The sequence below is a fragment of the Grampus griseus genome (genome assembly GCF_964374135.1).
Source record: "Grampus griseus genome assembly, chromosome: 7".
In the NCBI taxonomy this organism is placed as follows: domain Eukaryota; kingdom Metazoa; phylum Chordata; class Mammalia; order Artiodactyla; family Delphinidae; genus Grampus; species Grampus griseus.
In genome coordinates this window covers 51108099-51130019 of record NC_139001.1, presented here as the reverse complement: position 1 = coordinate 51130019, position 21921 = coordinate 51108099, and the positions used below count along the sequence as shown (strand labels likewise).

At 40.5% G+C, this 21921-nt stretch overlaps 1 long non-coding RNA gene across 1 annotated transcript in view; it reads right to left on the bottom strand.

The window, feature by feature from the left end:
- Nucleotides 1–15108, bottom strand: part of LOC309824810 — a 61864-nt gene extending 46756 nt beyond the window's left edge. The window contains exon 1 of the long non-coding RNA XR_014296973.1: nt 14911–15108. This is a non-coding gene — a long non-coding RNA (uncharacterized lncRNA). The remainder of the gene's footprint in view (nt 1–14910) is intronic.
- Nucleotides 15109–21921: the final 6813 nt, after the last annotated feature.

The following is a 21921-nucleotide window of genomic DNA, read 5'->3' as shown; positions in this document are numbered from 1 at the left end:
CGTGTCCCCTGCATTGGCAGGTGGACCTTCAACCACTGCGCCACCAGAGAAGCCCTCTAGGTATTTTTTGATTTCCTCTTTGATTCCTTCAGTGATCTCTTGGTTATGTAGTAACGTATTGTTTAGCCTCCATGTGTTTGTGTTTTTTAAGTTTTTTCCTCTGTAATTTATTTCTAATCTCATAGCATTGTGGTCAGAAAAGATGCTTGATATGATTTCAATTTTCTTAAATTTACTGAGGCTTGATTTGTGACAAAGATGTGATCTATCCTGGAGAATATTCCATGTGCACTTGAGAAGAAAGTGTAATCTGCTGTTTTTGGATGGAATGTCCTATAAATAACACTTAAATCTATCTGGTCTCTTGTGTCATTTAAAGCTTCTGTTTTCTTATTTATTTTCATTTTGGATGATCTGTCCATTGCTGTAAGTGAGGTGTTAAAGTATCCCACTATTATTGTGTTACTCTCGATTTCCTCTTTTATAGCTGTTAGCAGTTGCCTTATGTATAGAGGTGCTCCTAGGTTCGGTGCTTATACATTTATAACTGTTATATCTTCTTCTTGGATTGATCCCTTGATAGTTATGCAGTGTCCTTCCTTGTCTCTGGTAACATTCTTTTTTTTTTTTTTTTCCACGTACGCGGGCCTCTCACTGCTGTGGCCTCTCCCATTGCGGAGCACAGGCTGTGGACACGCAGGCCCAGCGGCCATGGCTCACAGGCCCAGCCGCTCCGCGGCATGTGGGATCCTCCCGGACCGGGGAACGAACCCACGTGCCCTGCATCGGCAGGCAGACTCTCAACCACTGCATCACCAGGGAAGCCCTGTAACATTCTTTAAATTCTATTTTATCTGATACGAGTATTGCTACTCCAGCTTTCTTTTGATTTCCATTTGCATGGAATATCTTTTTCCATCCCTTCACTTTCAGTCTGTATGTGTCCCTAGGTCTGAAGTGGGTCTCTTGTAGACAACATATAGGTGGGTCTTGTTTTTGTATCCATTCAGCGAGCCTGTGTCCTTTGGTTCCAGCATTTAATCCATCCACGTTTAAGGTAATTTTCGATATGTATGTCCCTATGACCATTTTCTTAATTGTTTTGGGTTTGTTTTGTAGGTCCTTTTCTTCTCTTGTTTTTCCCACTTAGAAAAGTTCCTTTAGCATTTGTTGTAGAGCTGGTTTAGTAGTGCTGAATTCTCTTAGCTTTTGCTTGTCTGTAAAACTTTTGATTTCTCCATCGAATCTGAATGAGATCCTTGCCAGGTAAAGTATTCCTGGTTGTAGGGTCTTTACTTTCATCACTTTAAGTATATCATGCCACTCCATTCTGGCTTGTAGAGTTTCTGTTGAGAAATCAGCTGTTAACCTTATGGGAGTTCTCTTGTATCTTATTTGTTGTTTTTCCCTTGCTGCTTTCAATAATTTTTCTTTGTCTTTAATTTTTGCCAATTTTATTACTGTGTGTCTTGGCGTGTTTCTCCTTGGGTTTATCCTGTATGGGACTCTCTGTGCTTCCTGGACTTGGGTGGCTATTTCCTTTCCCATGTTAGAGAAGTTTTCGACTATAATCTCTTCAAATATTTTCTCGGGTCCTTTCTCTCTCTCTTCTTTTGGGACCCCTATAATGTGAATGTTGTTGCATTTAATGTTGTCCCAGAGGTCTCTTAGGCTGTCTTCATTTCTTTTCATTCTTTTTTCTTTATTCTGTTCCACAGCAGTGAATTCCACCATTCTGTCTTTCAGGTCACTTATCCATTCTTCTGCCTTGGTTATTGTTATTGATTCCTTCTAGTGTAGTTTTCATTTCAAGTATTGTATTGTTCATCTCTGTTTGTTCTTTAATTCTTCTAGGTCTTTGTTAAACATTTTTTGCATCTTCTCGATCTTTGCCTCCATTCTTTTTCCGAGGCCCTGGATCATCTTCACTATCATTATTCTCAATTCTTTTTCTGGAAGGTGGCCTATCTCTCCACTTCATTTAGTTGTTTTTCCGGGGTTTTATACTGTTCCTTCATCTGGTACATAGCCCTCTGCCTTTTCATCTTGTCTATCTTTCTGTGAATGTGGATTTTGTTCCACAGGCTGCAGGATTGTAGTTGTTCTTGCTTCTGCTGTCTGCCCTCTGGTGGATGAGGCTGTCTAAGAGGCTTGTGAGTACTTCTATTTCTATGTCTTCAGGTTTATGGATTTATTTCTTTAATATTTAATATGCTGTTCATATCATTCAATGAAATTTTCAATTCCAATATTTTTTAGCTATAGAAATTTTATTTGGTTCTTTTTATATCTTCCATTTCTCTCATTGTGTTTGTTTTTCTTAGAATCTTTTAACATATTTATAATAGCTGTTTTAAAGTGCCTGTTTGTTAATTCCATGTTTGTCATTTGGCGGACTGTTTCTATTAGCTGATTTATCTATTGCTTATGAGACATATTTCCTTGCTTCTTCACATGACCAGTAATTTTTTAATTATATGCTGGACGTTGTGATTTTGTGTCATTTAGTGCTGGATTTTGTGGTATTCCTTTAAAAAGTTTTGGATATTGCTTTGGCAGGGTAAGCTACTTGCAGATCAGCTTGATCCTTTCAAGGCTTCCCTTTCAGTTTTTCATATGCGTCTATAGTAGCCCTTAATCCCACAGCTCACCCTGAACCTTCTGGTTTCTCTAATGAAATGACAAGTGTGTTCAAGACTTCTCCACTCTGACTGATGTTACATCAAATGATTCCCAGGTTCATATGAGTTCTGCGGATAGTTCAATTACAGCTCCCTAGTAACTATCTTCTCTCAGCAGCTATTGTTTGTCTGGCCATGTTGAATTTCCCCTTACCCACCAGGGACCAAAGACCACCAAAAACCTCAACGCAGACTTCTAGAGCTCATTCTCTGCACAGCTCCCTCCTCTCTGGTAATCTTCCTTGCAAATTTTAGTTGCCTCAGCCTCCCTCATCAGCTCTGTCTTCTCAACTCTTTGCAACTGCTAGGGTCTGTTTGTGTTTGCGCCCCCTGTGCTGCAGTCCAGAAATTGCTGGGGTAAACACAGGGCTCATCTTGTTTAGTTTCCTTCTCTCAGAGAGTAGTTATTCAATGTATAAAAACAGCTGTTTCATCTGTTTTGTCCAGTTTTCTAGTTGTTTGCAGTAGGAAGGTAAGTTCCACAAGCAATTGTGCTCTCATAGAAGTATGGGGAGGGGGAAGGGTAAGCTGTGACAAAGCGAGAGAGAGGCATGGACATATATACACTACCAAACATAAGATAGATAGCTAGTGGGAAGCAGCCGCATAGCACAGGGAGATCAGCTCGGTGCTTTGTGACCGCCTGGAGGGGTGGGATAGGGAGGGTGGGAGGGAGGGAGATGCAAGAGGGAAAAGATATGGGAACATATGTATATGTATAACTGATTCACTTTGTTATAAAACAGAAACTAACACACCATTGTAAAGCAATTATACTCCAATATAGATGTAAAAATAAATAAATAAATATAAATAAAAATATTCCAGAATAAAAATACTATGCCAACAAAAATATTGTGTTTTCTTACCATCGTATATTGGAATAGTAGAATGCCAACAAATGGTATAGCAGCCACTATGTCTGAAGAAAGTAGACCAACTTCCCAGAGTTGACTAGAGCCCACTTCGGCTCTTGCTAGTATTTCGGATCTGATGAGATTTTTCTGGGATTCCCATTCAATGTCTGGCTTAGCGGACTCCTCCTTATAGCCCACTACTAAGGGCTGTGGCAACTCCAAATTGAGCATGTGGAAATTTCTGCAGATGGAGAAGGTGCTGCACACAAGGTGCTATCACAGGTCTTCTTGGTCTGAATATGCCCTATTGCTTTCCACTTTATGGCACCCATGCCACTTTGGCATGGAACACTCTTAGAGGCTGCCTCCACTTAGAATTCCAGGCCCCAAACAAGTGAAAGTTCCTTTCTGCCCATAGCACTGAGCTACTTGAGACTTTTCTGCCATCTAGTTTATTGTCCAACCCACCTTCTCTCCACAGGGGGAGGAGGCAGGGCACGGCCCTGTTTGGAAACTCATCTATGATTCACTTACTTGATCTACTACCTTTAGGATCCTTTCTACATGCTTTGGACTGAATTATGTATCCCCAAATTCATATGCTGAAGCCCTATCCCCCAGGGCAGCTGTGTTTGGAATAAGAAAGTAACTAACCAATTACAAGTATGGAAATTGAATCTGTGATTTAAAAACTCCCAACAAGCAAAAGTCCAGGATCATATATGGCTTCACAGGTGAATTATATTAAACATTTAGAGACTAGTTAACGCCTATCCTTCTGAAACTATTACCAAAAGTTGCAGATGAACACTTCCGAACTCATTCTACAAGGCCACAATCACCCCAATACCAAGACCAGACAAAGACACCACAAAAAAAGAAAATTACATGCCAATATCACCAATGAACATAGATGCAAAAATCCTAAACAAAATACTAGCAAACTGAATCCAACAATATATTAAAAGGATCATACACCACAGACAGCTACATGTAAAAGAATGAAATTAGAACATTCTCTAACACCACGCACAAAAATAAAGATGGATAAAGATCTAAGTGTAAGATCAGATACTATAAAACTCCTAGAGGAAAACATAGGCAGGACACACTTTGACATAAATCACAGCAATATGTTTTCAGATCTGTCTCCTAGAGTAATGGAAATAAGAACAAAAGTAAACAAATGGGACCTAATTAAACTGAAATTCTTTTGTACAACAAAGGAATCCATAAAGAAGATGAAAAGACAACCCTCAGAATGGGAGGAAATATTTGCAAATGATGCAACTGACAGGGATTAATCTCCAAAATAAAGAAATAGCTCATACAGCTCAATATCAAATAAAACAAACAACCCAATAAAAAAAATGGGCAGAAGATCTAAACAGACACTTCTCCAAAGAAGACATACAGATGGGCAAAAGGTACATGAAAATGTGCTTAATATTGCTAATTATTAGAGAAATGCAAATCAAAACCACAATGAGTTATCACCTCACACCTGTCAGAATGGCCATCATCAAAAAGTCTACAAATAATAAATGCTGCAGAGGGTATGGAGAAAAAAGAACCCTCCTACACCACTGGTGGGAATGTAAATTGGCACAACCACTATGGAAAACAGTATGGAGGGTCCCTAAAAAACTAAAAACAGAGTTACCATATGACCCTACAAGCCCACTTTGGGGCACATATCTGGAGAAAACCTTAATTCAAAAAGATACACGCACCCCAGTGTTCACTGCAGCACTATTTACAACAGCCAAGACATGGAAGCAACATAAATGTCCAACATAGGAATGGATAAAGAAGATGTGGCATACACACACACAATGAATATTAGCCATAAAAAAGAATGAAATAATGTCATTTGCAGCAACATGAGTAGACCTAGAGATGATCATACTAAGTGAAGTAAGACAGAGAAAGACAAATATCATATGATATCACTTATATGTGCAATCTAAAAAAATGATACAAATGAACTTATTTACAAAACAGAAAGAGACTCACAGACATAGAAAACAAACTCATGGTTACCAAATGGGAAAGGGGGGTCAGGGAGAGATATATTAGGAGGTTGGGATTAACATATACACAGTACTATATAGAAAATAGATAACCAACAAGGACCTACTGTATAGCACTGGGAACTGTACACAATATTTTATAATAAGGGAAAAGAATCTTAAAAGGAATATAAATATATATTACTGAATCTCTATTCTGTATACCTGAAACTAACATGATATTCTAAATCAACTATACTTCAAAAAAAAAAACAGAAAACCCAGGGGAAAAAAGTAACTAACATAAGAGTGGAGCCCTGATGTGATAAAATTAGCATATTTATAAAGAGACACCCATATCCTTTTTCTCTCTTCCACATGAGGACACAAAGAGAAGGCAACCACCTGCAAGGCAGGAGAAAGGGCCTCACCAAGAACTCAATTAGCGGGCACCTTGATCTTGGACTTCCCAGTTCAGAACTATGAGAAATAAATTTCTGTTGTTTAGCCACCCGATCTGTGGTATTTTGTTATAGTAACCCAAGCAGTCTAAGACACCACACCTAAGGAAAGCTTTGTTACTTTTTTGTTTCCTTTCTTTAGACTTGAAAACTGCCCTCCCATCATCTCCTGTATCCTTCATATTTAAAGGTTTTTAGTAAAAATACTTTTCTCAGCTTTCTAGGCTTTTTTTCTTGACATTTAAAGGAGAGATTATGAAATTAAAAACAAAAACAAAACAAATACAAAAATCTTCTCTATCTCAATCTCTTGCTGGCTCTTGAAATTGAAAACTAACTTCAAAACTGTTTTTACTGAAATTGATTTTAGGAACATAATTTTGGAAGCCAAAAGCCAAACTCTGACTACTGATTCTTTTTCTTTTTTAATTATATAATCTTAACCCTCCCAGAGGTAATGAAAGCTCTTGTTGAATAGGGGATTTTTAAAAATAAATACAAGGAAGTGCTGAAAACTATAGTAATGTATTTCAAAATATTATTTCACTACACAAATATAAGATTTTCTAACCATGCATAAAAAAATAATAGAGAAGAACTAGGTAACACCAAACAATAGTTTTTTTTAAAAAGTAGTATTCTGTTCTAAGCTACTTCTCCTCTCTCTCTCTAGCCCACTGATACTGCTAGACCTTAGATTACAAAATACTTTTCTTTCTTGGCAGAGTCTCTGGTATGGAGTTCTTATGGGCAGTACGTGCTTGGCCTCCACACTGGTCTCAGGATTGCTGCCTGGGGACCTGGTGTGCAGGGGCTCCTCTAGGTGAGTCTACTGATGGTGGTAGAAAGTCTATTCCCCTCAACAGTATTATTATTTTATGTGGTGTCTAGGTAGAGTAGCTTTTATAGTTTTCTCAGGTCCTATCTGTAGCGCCAGATGTTATATGCTTCTTGATATCCTCTTCAATTTCTTGAGAGAATTAGAATAATATCTTCCATGAGCAGTTTTGGGACAATCCATATGACATTCCATTGGGTCACCTGGAAATATCACCTTTTACTACAAGATTAGCCAGTTTCCTACAATTCAATTCAAGCATCTTCCTACTCCTTTCCCTGAGTTTTTTTTTTTTATATATCCACTATTTCCCTGAGAGATTCTAAGATTGCTTTTATCCTCTTCTTTGAGGAGAGATTTAATTTTTTTTTTTTTTTTTTTGGTATGCGGGCCTCTCACTGCTGTGTCGTCTCCCGTCGCGGAGCACAGGCTCCGGACGCGCAGGCTCAGCGGCCATGGCTCACGGGCCCAGGCCCTCCACGGCATGTGGGCTCTTCCCAGACCGGGGCACAAACCCGCGTCCCCTGCATCGGCAGGTGGACTCTCAACCACTGCGCCACCGGGAAAGCCGGAGATTTAATTCTTGATTCCTTTTTTTCTAGAGTCTGTGTACAACTTCCCCTCAGGGAACAACAGACTCTTTTGCAAATATACTTACTGTTTGTCCTGACATGTTATAATTTTGGATGAACATGCAAATTAGGTCTTTAACAAGTTGGTTAAAATGACGGAAAGGATTCATCGGCTCACATAACTGGAAATTGACATATAAGTTGGCTTCAGGGTTGGTTTGATCAGCCGCTCAATCGTTTCTTCAAGGATTCAGTTTCCTTTTATCTCCTGTCTCTTGCAGGTTCAGCTTTTTTTTTTTTTTTGCTGTACGCGGGCCTCTCACTGTTGTGGCCTCTCCCGTTGCGGAGCACAGGCTCCGGACGCGCAGGCTTAGCGGCCATGGCTCACGGGCCCAGCCGCTCCGCGGCATGTGGGATCTTCCCGGACCGGGGCACAAACCCGTGTCCGCTGCATCGGCAGGCGGGCTCTCAACCACTGCGCCACCAGGGAAGCCCAGGTTCAGCTTTTTCTTAAGCCTGGTTCTACTTTGTGGTCATAAGATGGTTGTGTCAACTCCCATGGCAATGTGTTTCTCCACGCACATCTAAGGAAGACGAGGGGATCGTTTCCAAGAGTGCTCTCAGAAGAGGGAGGTCGCTTTTTCTAAAGAAACCACCAGAAAACCTCTCCTCTGATCTCCTCAGCCTGAGATCAGTCATCGTGGAACAAATAACTGAGACCAAGGAGGGGCTTCAGCCACTTGCTCCATGGCTAGTGTGAGATGCCCAGGGGAGGTGAAGATATCTGAATGAAAACTGGAGTAGTGACTAAGGAAAGGGAGAGTAATTTGGAGAGCCAGCCACAATGTCTGCTCTAACTCCTCAGAAGAGAATAAATGTCTTGAAAGGGCAGAAAAACATGCTAAGTATTTACTTATGCCAGGCCTTGCGGCAGCAATATATGTATTTCTCACACTATTGGGGAGCATCTACCTAGCCTATTACCTCCTTTCTTTGAGAATTTCCTTGCCCTCAGGGATGGGCTCTGATAGCCTGTTTGTTGAACAAAGGTCATTGGAGTAGGGATAGACATTTGGTCTAGACTAGGCCAATTGTCTCTTATCTTTAGGAATTTTGAAATGAGATTCAAACTAGTTAGTCTCTGTGGCCTGTGGGAGCAAACATATAACATTGGAAGCTGTGGGGTAGCTGTTTTTTGTATGTACACAGAGAAACCAAGAAAGAGAGTTTGGGCCGAGAAAGGAGAATGAAATAGATTATGAGCAGGGAAAAGCAGAGTTAAGGTAGTTATTTGACTCTAAAGAGGGAAAGACAAAGAAAAGCCTCCTTGGTTCTTGAGGACTTTCACATTCATGGTTCAGTTACTCCTTAAGCCCATTATCTGTGGAACAGGTTGTTAAATGGAGCCCAAAGACTAATATAATAGATTCCAAAGAATAATTCCACCCCCACCCCACCCAATGATCCAGATACTGAAGTGAAGTGCTATGCATAATGCTGAGGGATAACAAGATGCTTCTGCCGGCTTGATCAGGTACCCCAGCCGGTATAAGGATGAAAAGTTTGCAGAGTAGAGAGATTTCTTTGTGTGAGCTTTGTATTCTCTTCTCCATCCTCACAGACATAGAAAGATACTTTATTTTCACCTCAGGCCAATAAGCGAAGACAATGGGGAGTTTTTGATATTTGTGTCCTGGAGATTGAGGGAGACAGACAATGGTGCTTGACTTAAGTCTAAGAAGTTAAAGTCAAGAGCTGTAAAGAGACTCCACTGTGATGGTATGCATTTCCACTCCAAATGGCTCGTGGGGACAAAATGAGACCTCTCACAAACGTGAGCTGACCTGGGTCATCTTAAAAAGGAATCTTCCAAAAGGACAGCTTCAGTGGTTTATGATACATGAAGAAATGGTGAGTTCCTGGATGCTCAAAACAGAACTATCCAGGAGAGCACTGCCAGCCATGGTCCCTTTCCTCTAGTCGCTCTTTTCCCAGGCTGACTTGGGAGAGGCCAGAAATGTGGCTTACACTGTCGGAGAGGAGACAGAGGATGAGTTGCTCCCAAAGCTAACTTTCTCCCCTCCCTGCCTGGACCTCCATTCTGGGAATGGGGAGAACTTGACACTGAATAAGATTTCAGATAATTTATTTCTTTACTGAACTGGACTTCATCTTTGCAATTATTAGACTAGACTGGAGCTTTTAATGCCAAAACATAATCTAAGAGTGAGTATAAAAGCTACGGACCTACTAAAGTTTGATCTTTAACAGTGAGAAATAATACATTTACTTTCTCTTTACATTTTATTACTGATGGAGGTGTCATAAACATCATTTAAATGACGCTCCCAGGTAGACATGATTATCTCAGTAGGAATTCTTTTCTCCACTCTGTGATTGAGGAAACTGAGGCTCAAAGAGCCTCATGGGATGGCAGTGACTCATGAAATGGACTTTACAGGATGAATAGGTTTTCAGTAAGCTGCGTGGAGAGGAAGGGCACTGTAGGAGAGAAAAGAATGAAGAAGCTGAGGCTGGATAGGGTGTATCCCAGGAACTGTGGGAATACAGTTTGGGTACAATATAAGTTCTGGGCAGGGGCAATGTAAGATAAGTCTGGAAACATTTTAGAGCAATAGAGCAGCAGTTCTTTAACCCCACTTTCCCCCCATCCCTCCTCTACAGTTGCCTCCTTCTCATTCTCTGAAGAAAAATGAAAATATCCCTTCCATTTGATCTATGCGAGAATGCACAATTCGGAAAGTAGGGATTATGTGCTAGAATCCCATAAGGTATAGGGAAAAATTTCAAGAGCTTCTGAGATAGGTAGACCTAGTTGCGAATCCATTACGACTGTAAGAACACACTTTCTCTGAAACTATTTTCTAGTCTGTAGAGCATGGAAATTACCCTAGAGGACTACTGTGAGGGATAAATAAAATACAGTGAGATGAAAACGAGGCAGAGACATAAAATAACTGTGTGATCTTAAGTAAATCATAGACGTTGTAGGTCTCAGTCCCTCTGTTTGCCCATCCCATTGTGTTGTCAATGACACTACACGTCAGTGTTTGAAGTACCTAACAGTCAAGATTGTTTTTTTAGGCAAAGCAAGGTATTCATTTCTTGTAAATGTCAAGTCTAACTTTTTCTGCGTCCAAAATTAAACCTTTTGTTTTAGTTACATAAGAAAGGTCCTTTTGGGGATGGTAATAAGGACATTTAAACTGAAAGTTATATATATTGGGTCTGAAAAATTTTTAATGGCCTTATTTAAAATGAATGGAAAGGTACTTAAGGAAGGTAGCAGTTGTAAGCTTTCTTTTCTTAGGAAATCAATACTCATAAAATTCAAGGTTGGAATTGAGAATTAAAACCCACAGTGAGTTTATTTTAAAACATGCAGTCTGTCATCTTTATTTTCCCTTTGGATAACATAGTGTTTATACCCTGAGGTCTATTTATGTTACTGCAACTCTTTCCCTGACTTTGAAGTGAACTTTGTTTGGTGCTAGAATCAGAACCTTAGGGCTTAGAGATCATGTAGTCCAACCCCCTCATTTAAAAAGAGTAAATTGAGGTCAGAGAGGAAAGTGAATTGCCCAGACACCTCCTCCATTTCCTCCGAGTTGAGTTGTAAAATGGAACCTCCTGTTGTTCTTAACCACAAGGTCCAGCTCTGAAAGCACAGGAGTCGTCTTCCCCCTGCTCATCCCTCACCTCAGGCCTTGATCTTCCATAAACCTAGACAGTGCCTGGCGCTTAGCAGGCACTCTGTCTACAGTTCTTAAAAAGAGGAATTGTATTTAACTATGAACAGAGCATTTCGTCTCAACCGAGTCTGATCAGAAACTCTCTGGCATTCTTGGTGTGACTTAGGAGAATCACTAATTACTGGTTAAAACAAACAAAAAACCCTGCTGCTCTTCTCCCAAATGCATGCTTCATGGAGCTGCCCGTGTGACAGTCAGTTCCCGAGCCAATCAATGCCTGCAATTGGAAGCCCCCTACTCTTGAAACTTCTCATCTGCAGGTTCATTGAATACCACCATCTCCTCTGCCCAGGCCATCTTAAAGCATCCAGCACCTCTCATCCAACTGGCAAGCACACAGATTTGTTGTCACAGCTCATTGTCAGGTCCGAGAACTGCCCAGTTCTTTGGGCTGTCCCTTCAGGGTTCGAGAAAACAGATTTCCTTTATGCTTATATTTTAAATCTGGCTGTCCCAAACAAGCTTCTGTATTTACAAGAAGTCTGTTTATTTCTCTTGGTGTGATTCAGATACAAACAGAGACTGATTTTATTTACATAGTTATCTTTAAGGTTATGTGGATTGTAGAATGAGTCATAGACAACGAAAACATAAAGTGAGTAGAACAAACCAACTTAGAGGGTTTGTAATTGTGCAGGTTTTGTGTGAAGAGGAGATAGCTAAATCTGCGTGAGCAGTAGGCTTCCTGTGTGCTCTGTGTAGGAGAGACCCGCTGTTCCCCTCTTTACTAGGGTGGGCACACTAGTCATCAGGCTTGAAAGGCAGCAATAGGCACTTTTACCTGGAGTTTCTATAATGAGAGAAAGGTACCTCCCTGGAGTCCCTTTTCAAATTCCCCCAAGGCCAGTTCTGCCCCTCGCGCCACCTCGTTCACAGATGATCTAGAGCAGTGCGTCCCTAACTGAGCCCAGGTGCCCAGGAGCCCCCAAGGGAGAATGTTGTCGAGGAAAGCACAGTGCCATCTGTTGGACATCACGCCAACTACTATTACTAGTTGTTCAGACCAAACTACTTAATAAATAGAACTCTTAGGTATTTCTTTTGCCTTAGAGGCCCAGTGAAAAATTTACTGAGACCTCAGGGAATCAAGAGCCAAGAAAGTTTGGGAACCTCTGAACAAAGGTTAAGAGATGTCAGGAAGATCACAACTGACAAAGGAGCTAGGAAAAAAAATCCCAAGCCTTCCACCTTTCTATTTATTGCTTACAGACTCCCCCATTTTGTTCTCAGCTATGTAAACAAAGGCAGATGTTCGTGGTCAGGAGCCAGTCTCCACCTTCAATGCCTGTTATCAATTTACTGCTACTTTACTGGTTATGAACCCTTTCTATGTATATCTCAGTATCTATATAGATAGATATTTATCTGTATGTGTGCATATATTTTTTTTTTTCCTAGTGACGTCTCAAAAATTATCTTTAAAATTTAAAGACATGAGTTTCATGTTACAGAGTGTTCTAGAATTGAAGCTGTGGAGTTCTCAAACCCTAATTGACGGCCATCACTGGGAGAGGTACAGATATAGAATCAATCTCATCCTAGGTGACTGTCAACTTCACAAGCTCTTTGATGACTTATTAAGTCCATTTATAAAGCAAAAAAATCTGCAGGTGTTACTGAAGTTTTGTGTTTATAAAATATTCTGAGATGCTCAGATAAAAGGTGTGACAGGAAATGCCAAGTATGAAATAAACAGTCCCATGGGTTCACATCTGATCCCATTCAATGTGATGGAAACTTGTTAATTGAAAACTCCCTTGATAAGAATTCTGTTCTCATCAGCTATGCCTTTTCTCTGAAATTTGTTCCTTTTTTCTTCTTTTACCATGCCTTGAAAATGGCTGGTATTTATAACCTGCAAGGGAGTCATTGAGCAGTTACTTAAGGGAGACCTGCACAAATACACTTTCCTCTCTACCAGGTAAAGGTCGTGTGAGTGTGTGTTTACATGTGCTTATCCCCTCCCTTTTAGTATTTGTCCATCAAGGAAATAGATGTTAGGAAAATGGCTGATAGTTTAATCTCACCACTACCAACAAAAACAGTTCTATTTTGGTCTGCAATGCTCCCTTATTTTGGAATGTTTTCTAGGTAGTATATGGTAATTCAAAGAGATCAAAGTAAATCTCTGCCTAATTCACACAAGCCTTCATAATAATGCTTTCAGAGCATGCCCATGCCTAGGTGACAGTCACCCACTAAGCCTTTATTTCAGCTAACTTTGAATGGGAGACAGGATCTTACACATCATGTTTTTCATAAACAACACTTCTCCTGATGAAGAAAATAAAATGATCCTCAATCCTAGCAGACAGATAAACACTACTGAAATGTTGGCATGTTTCAGTCGAGGCTTTGTCTATGCATATTGTTGTTTATACATTTTTTGTTTTGTTCATCGCCTTTTGTCACAGGTTCTTGTGGTAACTTTAATTACCATTCACTCCAATTCTGTCAACACTTAATAATTAACACTTTTCTTTTTTGCACAAACTGTTTAAAAGGCCAATTTAAGATAATTTTAGATATAACTAAATTGAAGTTGTGAGAGTATAGATTTAAAATATTTTTGAAATTTCCATCTGATATGTTAGATAATTTTATGATTATTGACTCACTCGGTAATTAACTCTAAAGCTCATACCACCAGCTGTTCATATTGCTAAACCTTAAGATGGATTTTGGGCCAAAGCAATTTTGATCAGCTGTTTGAGTTAGAATAATTAGAATTGATGTGTTTTTCCATTGGATAACTGTGCTCTTACCAAGCAAGCTCTTGAAATTTCACTCAATTCATGAAGCCTGACTGGTTTCATCTGGGACAGGCAGTCATTTTCCCCATTCTCAACTACTTAAAAATATTATAAGTCCCCTGATTTATTAAATCACAACATGCATTCATACATAGAATTAATAAATATTAGTTCAGGGCTAGTCCTAGATGAAATTCATGAAGTTAGATTGTCTTCTGCTCAAAATTGTTTCTATTTTGAGTCGTCCTTTCCTGTGCCCAGGTGACTGAAATCTAATATTGCTGCTTGTAGCCTGACGAATGTCTCTCATGCCCCACTCAGCTCTCCTTTCCAGGCAAGGCTTGTGCTTTGGATCTTTTCTGAACATGATTCCTGGCACCCACAATCACCAGTCAGTGGTGGGTCTCCTGCTGGCTGAGGGTCCTGTCAGATGGTTGCATCGCTAATCTTATTGCATTTTGCTAAAATGCAAATCATTGATAAATGCTTCACGAGAAGTTTGGCCGGCTAAGATGACAGAGAAAGACCCTGAGCTCACCTCCTCTCACCAACACAACAAAATCCCAACTATATGCAGAGCAACCATCAATGAAAAAGACAATATCTTTTACAACTAAAGACATAAAGAAGGAACCTCAGTGAGATGAGTAGGAGGGGCAGACCCGCGATATAATCAAATCCCATTACCCCTCCCCCATAGTGGGCAACCCACAAACTGGCAAATAATTATATTGCAGAGTTTCTCCCACAGGAGTGAGAGTTCTGAGCCTCATGTCAGACTCCTCAACCCGGGAGTTCGGCACAAGAGCATCTGGCTTTGAAGGCCAGTGGGGCTTGATTGCAAGCACCCCACAAGACTGAGGGAAATAGAGACTTCACTCTTAAAGGACGCACACGAAATCTCACACGCACCCAGACCCAGGGCAAAAGCAGTAATTTGATAGGCACCCGGGCCAGACCTACCTGCTGGTCTTGGAGAGTCTCCTGGAGAGGCGGGGGTGAGACGCGGCTGCGGCTCACCCCGGGGACATAAACGCTGGACAGTCAGCTGCTTGAACACTCTTGGTGGCTCTTTAGTGCCAAGACCTAGCACCATCCAACAGCCTGCAGGCGCCAGTGCCGAGACGGCTCAGGCCAAACAGCTAACTGGGCGGAGACACAGCCTCACCATCAGCAGACAGGCTTCCTACAGACTATGAGCCACAGCTGTCTCTGGATCTGCCTCTAGACGCATCCCAGCCCACCAGAGGGCCAAGACCCAGCTCCACCCACCAGGGGGCAGACACCAGAAGCAAGATCTTGCAGTGCAGGCTAGACCCACCCCTGGGACCAGCGGGGCCCTGGCCCTGCTCACTAGCAGGCCAGTGCAAGCTTTACCCTGGACCCCGTATCCAACTGTGTCAGGAACCATGCCCCTGCCCCCTCAACAATCTGAACCAAGCTCTGGGATCCCTGGGTCCTGCAGTTAGACTCCAGGAACCATCTCTGCCTGCAAGTAGTCTGTCACCAACCCCAGAATCTGGCTTCACCTGCCAGTGGTGGGGAGCAACAGCCCCAGAGTCTTTGGGACCCGAACTCCACCCACCAGTGAGCCAGCGCTAGCCCAAGGGGCCCCTAGGGTTCTACAGGCCCACCTCATGACCAGACCCTGCTAAACAGCAGCCAGCAGCATCCACACAGGCAGGGCCTTGCAATCAACCAGACTAGGAACCGACCAAGCCTACCAGACTACCCAAGTAGTCAGTCCACCACAACAGAAGGACTCATGCAGCTCTCTTAGGAGGAATCCCTAGAGCATACACCTTGGGTGATAAGAGGGGAGTGCACTGCTGGAATGCACAGGACGTCTCCTACAGAGGGCCACTTCTCCAAGGTCAAGAAACGTAAGTAACCTACCACATACATAAAAATACAAATAGCATCTTAGACGAAATGAGGCAGCAGAGGAACATGTTTCAGACAAAGGAACAAGATAAAACCGCAGAAGAACTAAGTGAAGTGAAGATAGGCAATCTACCCAAGAAAGAGTTCACAGCAATGATCATAAAGATGATCCAAGAACTCGGGAGAATGAATGCTTCATGAGTGTTGCCTCCTGAATTAGTCTCCATTTAATTCATAGAAGCCTTTCAGAACCTTAATCCCTAAAACAGATTGTTTGGGGTATAAACTCTAGGCAATAAGGAAGGAAGTGTTAAGCATTTCGAAGGGGAATGGGGGAGAGAAAGCTACATTCATGTGATACTGGATTTCCAATATGCCTGTTTGGGGTCCAATTCTTAGAGGATGACCTTGACATGAGAATCTGTGGGCAAGAGATTTGTTACGGCAGAACTCATAGGAGAAGCCAGTAGAGGTGTAGCAGAAGCTAGACAGGTAGGGGAAAGAAGCTAAGGAAGGGAGCAGTTTTAGGTCAAGTCACAGCCCTAGTCTAACCCTATAGGTAGTTGTGCAGAGAGTTTGTCTTGTCTTGAGGGAAAAGAGCTGGGCTTTCACTCTTCCACACCAGTCAGTCAGTGGCCACAGGCTGCCCTGTGGCGGACATAAGCTCCCTGGCGCTTCCTGCTTCATGCAGGTACAGCCAAAGGGGTTCCAGTAACCAAAGGAGAGTCCTCTGAAAATTGCAGCTGTGAGCTGGCAACAGTACAACATATAGAAGCCAACATGGCTCCATAAGACTATCGAAGGACATGTGGGTGGAGTACCATCTGTGTCCACTGCAATGACATAAACTTGCGAGGGCGCATGGTGGGTGACCGATGTCTATGCAGCCAGGCCTTGGGCAGGCTCGTAGCCTTCTTCCCAGGGGTAATCACAAACCACAACAAGATATGGAATAATACAAGCACCCTAGAAGTACTCCTTGTGCCTCCTCCCAGTCAATAGATCCTTTAAGAAGATAACTTGTTCCCTGATTATAGTTTTGTTTGCTTTTTAGCCTTATATAAATGAACTGTACAGTATGTATTCTTGTGTGTCAGACTTTTGTATTCAACTTACTGTGAGATTCATCCATGTCGTAGCATCTAATGGCAGTTCATTCTTTTTCATTGCTCTGGAGTATTCCATCATACGGCTGTTTCACAATTTATTTTGGCGCTGATGGGCAATTGGATTGTTTCCAGTTTGGGGCTATTATAAGCAATGCTATTATAAATTTCTGGTAAGTGTATTTTGAGGCCCAAATAGCTGCATTTCTGGGAGGTATGTTGGATAGATACCTGAGAGTAGAGTTGATTGCATAGACTATGCATATATTATGCTTTTGTAGATACTGCCATATATATAGTTTCCCAAAGTGATTATGTCATTTTACTTCGCACCAGCTTTGTATGAGAATGTCAGTTGCTCTACCTCCTGAAAAATTTTTACTTGGTAGTCTCAGTCTGTAATTTTTAGCCATTCTGGGTGTGTTGGTTGTTTTTTAAATGGTCATTAAATTGAAAATTCACAATTAAAAATTTTGCAGAAACTTTCCTTGAATCCAGTAACCGCATTTTGAGAAATGCTGATATTGGTGAGTTAACTACTCTTCCCACACATAAAATAAATGCTAAATATTACTATTTATTTATTCAACTGATAAACTTGTTTTTTACATTTTTAAGTCATCTGTATCTGAATCAACAAGATTTCTCTTATATTGCCCATTCCTATATCTGTTTGAATTTGCTCTATATAGAGCAAATTTAATGCTATCAACTGAACCCACATCTTTTACAAAAAATATTTTATGTTGGCTAGTCTTCAACCTAGAATTTTCTAGCTCCAATTTAAGATAGAGGCACCTGGTAGAAGTATGTGGAGATATTTTGACATCTGTGTGAATGTAAAGAATTAGAAATGAGTTATTTTAGTGTCAAATGGGGGAAAAGAAACACATTATCAGTGAAGATGTATGAGGCTATAAAAAAAGTTATATTTTTCTGTAGGCTGAAACCTGATAGCGAGCAGGAGGGAGGTGGCTGTTTGACTCTGGACTATAATTTGAGAAGGCTTTGAGCAGTGCCCTTCCTCAAATATCAGTGTCGCTATGTATCATTTTACTAGTATGACTTTATCTTTTTAAATGTTTAACAGTAGCCAATTAATTGCTTTAATTTAGGTAATCATGTTATAGAATCAGAGGCCATTGTATGTGGCACCCCTAACCCCCACGTTGTTCAACCATATGATCTGTATGTTAGCCTTTCTCCTTACAACTGAAAAACAAATCTTGAAAAATAAAAAGATAATGCTTTTTATTAAGTGCTGCCTCAAAAAATTGTATAGAATTCTATAAAGCATCTTACCTCAGTCCTTATCAGCCAATACTTTCCTTATCAGAGATTTGTAGAATCAGCCAGAGTAAATCATTGGGAAATTGGTGGTTGAAAGAGAGAGAACCAAGGATAACAGTGGAGAATTGTTTGAAGGGAAAAGAGCGCTGCTCATAAACCACACAAAAAAGAATAATTAAAAGAATAATTTCCTCACTATTTTACCAAAGTCTGGTCCTACTCATTTTAGGATGAGTGCAAACCATATGGCTTCTATCTGTAGGATGCTGTGAGAAGATCAGTGGTCTGGTAAGGTCTATTGATTTCCAATACCTAATTCAGGGAACCACAAAGTGATTAAACAGGAAAAGCATCTTGAGCATCTTGTAGCCATGTTCTCTCTCCCAAATGGAAGAACTGGGGCTTAGAAAAGGCTCAAGAACAACCTCACTATCACACAAAAAATTTCCATCTCTCTCTCCTCACCAGTTTCTCTAGGTTTTTTTCCCACTAACAGAACAGTCAGAATTCTCTCTTCCATATAAGCCTTTCTGTTTTTCAATTTCTGTGCCCTTGTTCACGCAGTCTGCCCACTTACAGACGACTGGGCTCACAATGGGGACTGCCAAGGTCACTTTCTAGTGGGGAGATTTATGTAAACAGAGAACAATTACTCTAGTGTACAATCAATATATTCATGAAAAGTATGAACCTAGCTCTAGCTCCCCGTCTGTGCTTTTTGGAATTGCAGTAATTCTATTGAAATACATAGAAATGATTATCTATCTATTATAATAGATAATAAATCCATTGTACACCCTAAGTAAAAAAGATGAATTCACAGACCAGCAATTTTGAGGGATTTTTTGGATGGTAAAGAGCAGATAGGATGATCTTGCTGGAGACATCAGAAAAGAGAGAGCTGTAATGTAAGGGCTGTTGCTGAAGAAGGCAGGCTCTACATTGTCTTAGCATTTCCTGAAGAAGCTCGGAGAACCACTGTGCTCAGACTGAACAAATCAAAGAGAGGGAGGGACCCCTAGGAGCAGGCAGGGCAATTGATTAAAGACCTCATTTGGACAGCCTGGGACAGCTGGCCTGCTCCTCGCTCCCATCCTCCACCCTCTGTACAAAAGCAGCAGCAGTATCTGCCCCAGGATGAAGCCTGGAAGACTGTTTCATATACCAAGTGAGCTACCTCCCTAGGGGAGTCCCTTGTTTGAAGGATGGGGATAAAGATGAAGGGAAGCAGAGCCTGAGCTAACTTGGAACTTCCAAATCCACAGCCAAGAGGGAGAAGGAAGGAGAACCACTGATTCCTTTCATCCACAGGACAAATTTGGGGGTGGCGCACTCTGAAATGGGAGTTCTGACACAGGATGCTCCCAGAGTGGGCAGTGGGCCAGATAACATACAAAAACCAGCAGGGCTGGGGAGTCCCCAGACCCTAAATAAAAGTTATTTGTATACCTTGCAAATTTTCCCAGCCTGACCCTCCTCCCAAACATCTAAGGCATCTTCTATATTCAGAATTTAACATAAAACAATAAAAGAGGTTCTCATTTGATCTGATGAAATACACTCTAACAATCCTGTTTGATAAAGATGCTCAACTATAAATATAAATAGCAACCCCAAAGTACAAACTAATTGAAGAAACTTAACCATGAAAGTGAGTCATTCAAAATGTTGAAAGGATTCAAAATGTTGAAAGGATCCAAAAAGTTTCTGAGTAGCATGAATAGAAAAACACTACCCACATTTAGACACACCCTAATGTAACCTTAGGATGCCAAACATACACATAATATCCTAAGAGTTTCTCAAGAGAAAAAATCAGACAGCCTATGAGAGAGTTCTCTCCCGATTAAAATCAGTAACACTGGATACAAGTCGACAATGGAGAAATATTATCAGAGTTCTGAAAGAAAAAAAAAAATTAAACTGGAGTTCCTTACCCAGCCAAACTCACTCCTGTGGGAGGGCAAAATAAACATTTGCATTTTTAGATATGCAAAGACTTAGAAAGTTTACTACCTATAAATCATTTCTAAAAAATTTACCGAAGAACACAGTTCAGCAAACGGAATGAATCCAAGATGAAGTGGGATATAAGAACAATGGTGGCGAAATAAAGCAGTAAAATGAAATAACATGTCATAATACAATGCGAAGGGAAAAATCCCCGAGATTAAGACAAAAGATTGTTTCACCATGTCAGGTGAGTAAAGTCTGGGGAAAGGGACACAGTGTCCTGTTTGGGGGCAGATACAGACAATGAATATTATTCATCTATGACAGTAATTATTAGTATAATTAGTTTGTAATAGGGCAGAAAACAATGTCTGACCAAAACCTCTGAAAGCCCAGAGGATTCTGAGAAGATATTTCAGAGGAAGGGGCATCTGAACTCAGTCCTAAAGGAAGAGGTATTTGTCAAGTAACAAAGGTGGGGTAAAAGGACATTCTGAGCAAGTGTCCTCATGTACAAAGGGTGCAGTGTTGTGCAAGGGATTGGGTTATTCAAGATAGAAGAAGAAGTTCAGTGGTGCTGGAGGGTGTGTGGCCTGAGATGTGCTTGGAAAATAAGATTTTTAAATTTCTTTCTTCTCTAAAGGGCCAGGTGATGATCTAAGCTGACTTCCTTATCATACTTTCTTCACTAACTATTACTAATCATCCGTCTTGCTCCATGACTCACCATTTGCACTGGAAAATAAGGCTTAGCACATGACAACCTGCTGAAATTTCATTCTTTCTGAATTAAGAATGATCTCTTTGCTTTCAAAATCATTGTGCATATCTTACACAAGCAGTGTGATGAGTCATATACTTTTAAAACTAGGTGTCTAGGGAATCATAAAAAAAAGGTTTATAATATTTTAAACTCTCAAGAAACACATACTATGGGACAGTACTGATGATCCCCATAACAGGTTGCTGTGAAATAAATGCGATCAATAGGCAACTCTGACTTACAGACCAGACCAGAGTCACTACAGACCAACATGACCAAGAAACTATGGCAAACACCCTGAGAAATTCAATACAGGTTTCATGTTCTTACAAAGAGGTTTGCTTTTACTGGAAATGACTCATCTTGATCAGTAAATTATTCTAGTTTTTAATGTTCCATTATTTAAGATTATTTGTGGATATGAATAAGCCTAAGTTGCACACAGAAACTTGGGCAAACACTCAAGAATGGATCACATTCCTTTTTAGAGTCTACTTAGAACCAGAAGATTGCTAATTGCAACAACATGAAGCTGAAAGTTGCAGTCGTCTCATAAAGAACCTATTTTTGTGTAAATGGAAGTTGGAACAAAAAGAACATATATAAAATACTAAATATGTAAATCCATTTTACATAATAAGTGTGCAGGTGAGCAGAAAAAGTAGTTAAAGAAGAGCATTTGTCAAGTTTTATAATGATGATAAAAAAGGCAAAATGACGAGTGTTAAAAGTGCCCGTTTAAACTAATCATTTCTTGAGGTATATGTCAGAAGAAAAGGGGTTTTTGGCAAAGCAGATCTTTTTCTGACATTGAGAGTACAGAAAATAATTGGCTTCCTTCTAGAGATGTTCTAATCAAATATATTTCTTGAAAAATTAAAAATACACTCAATATGAATATAGTATTCATTCATGTAATACCATAGCCTCACTGACATCTATATTGTATAAAACTTACAAATCACATGCATACTTCAT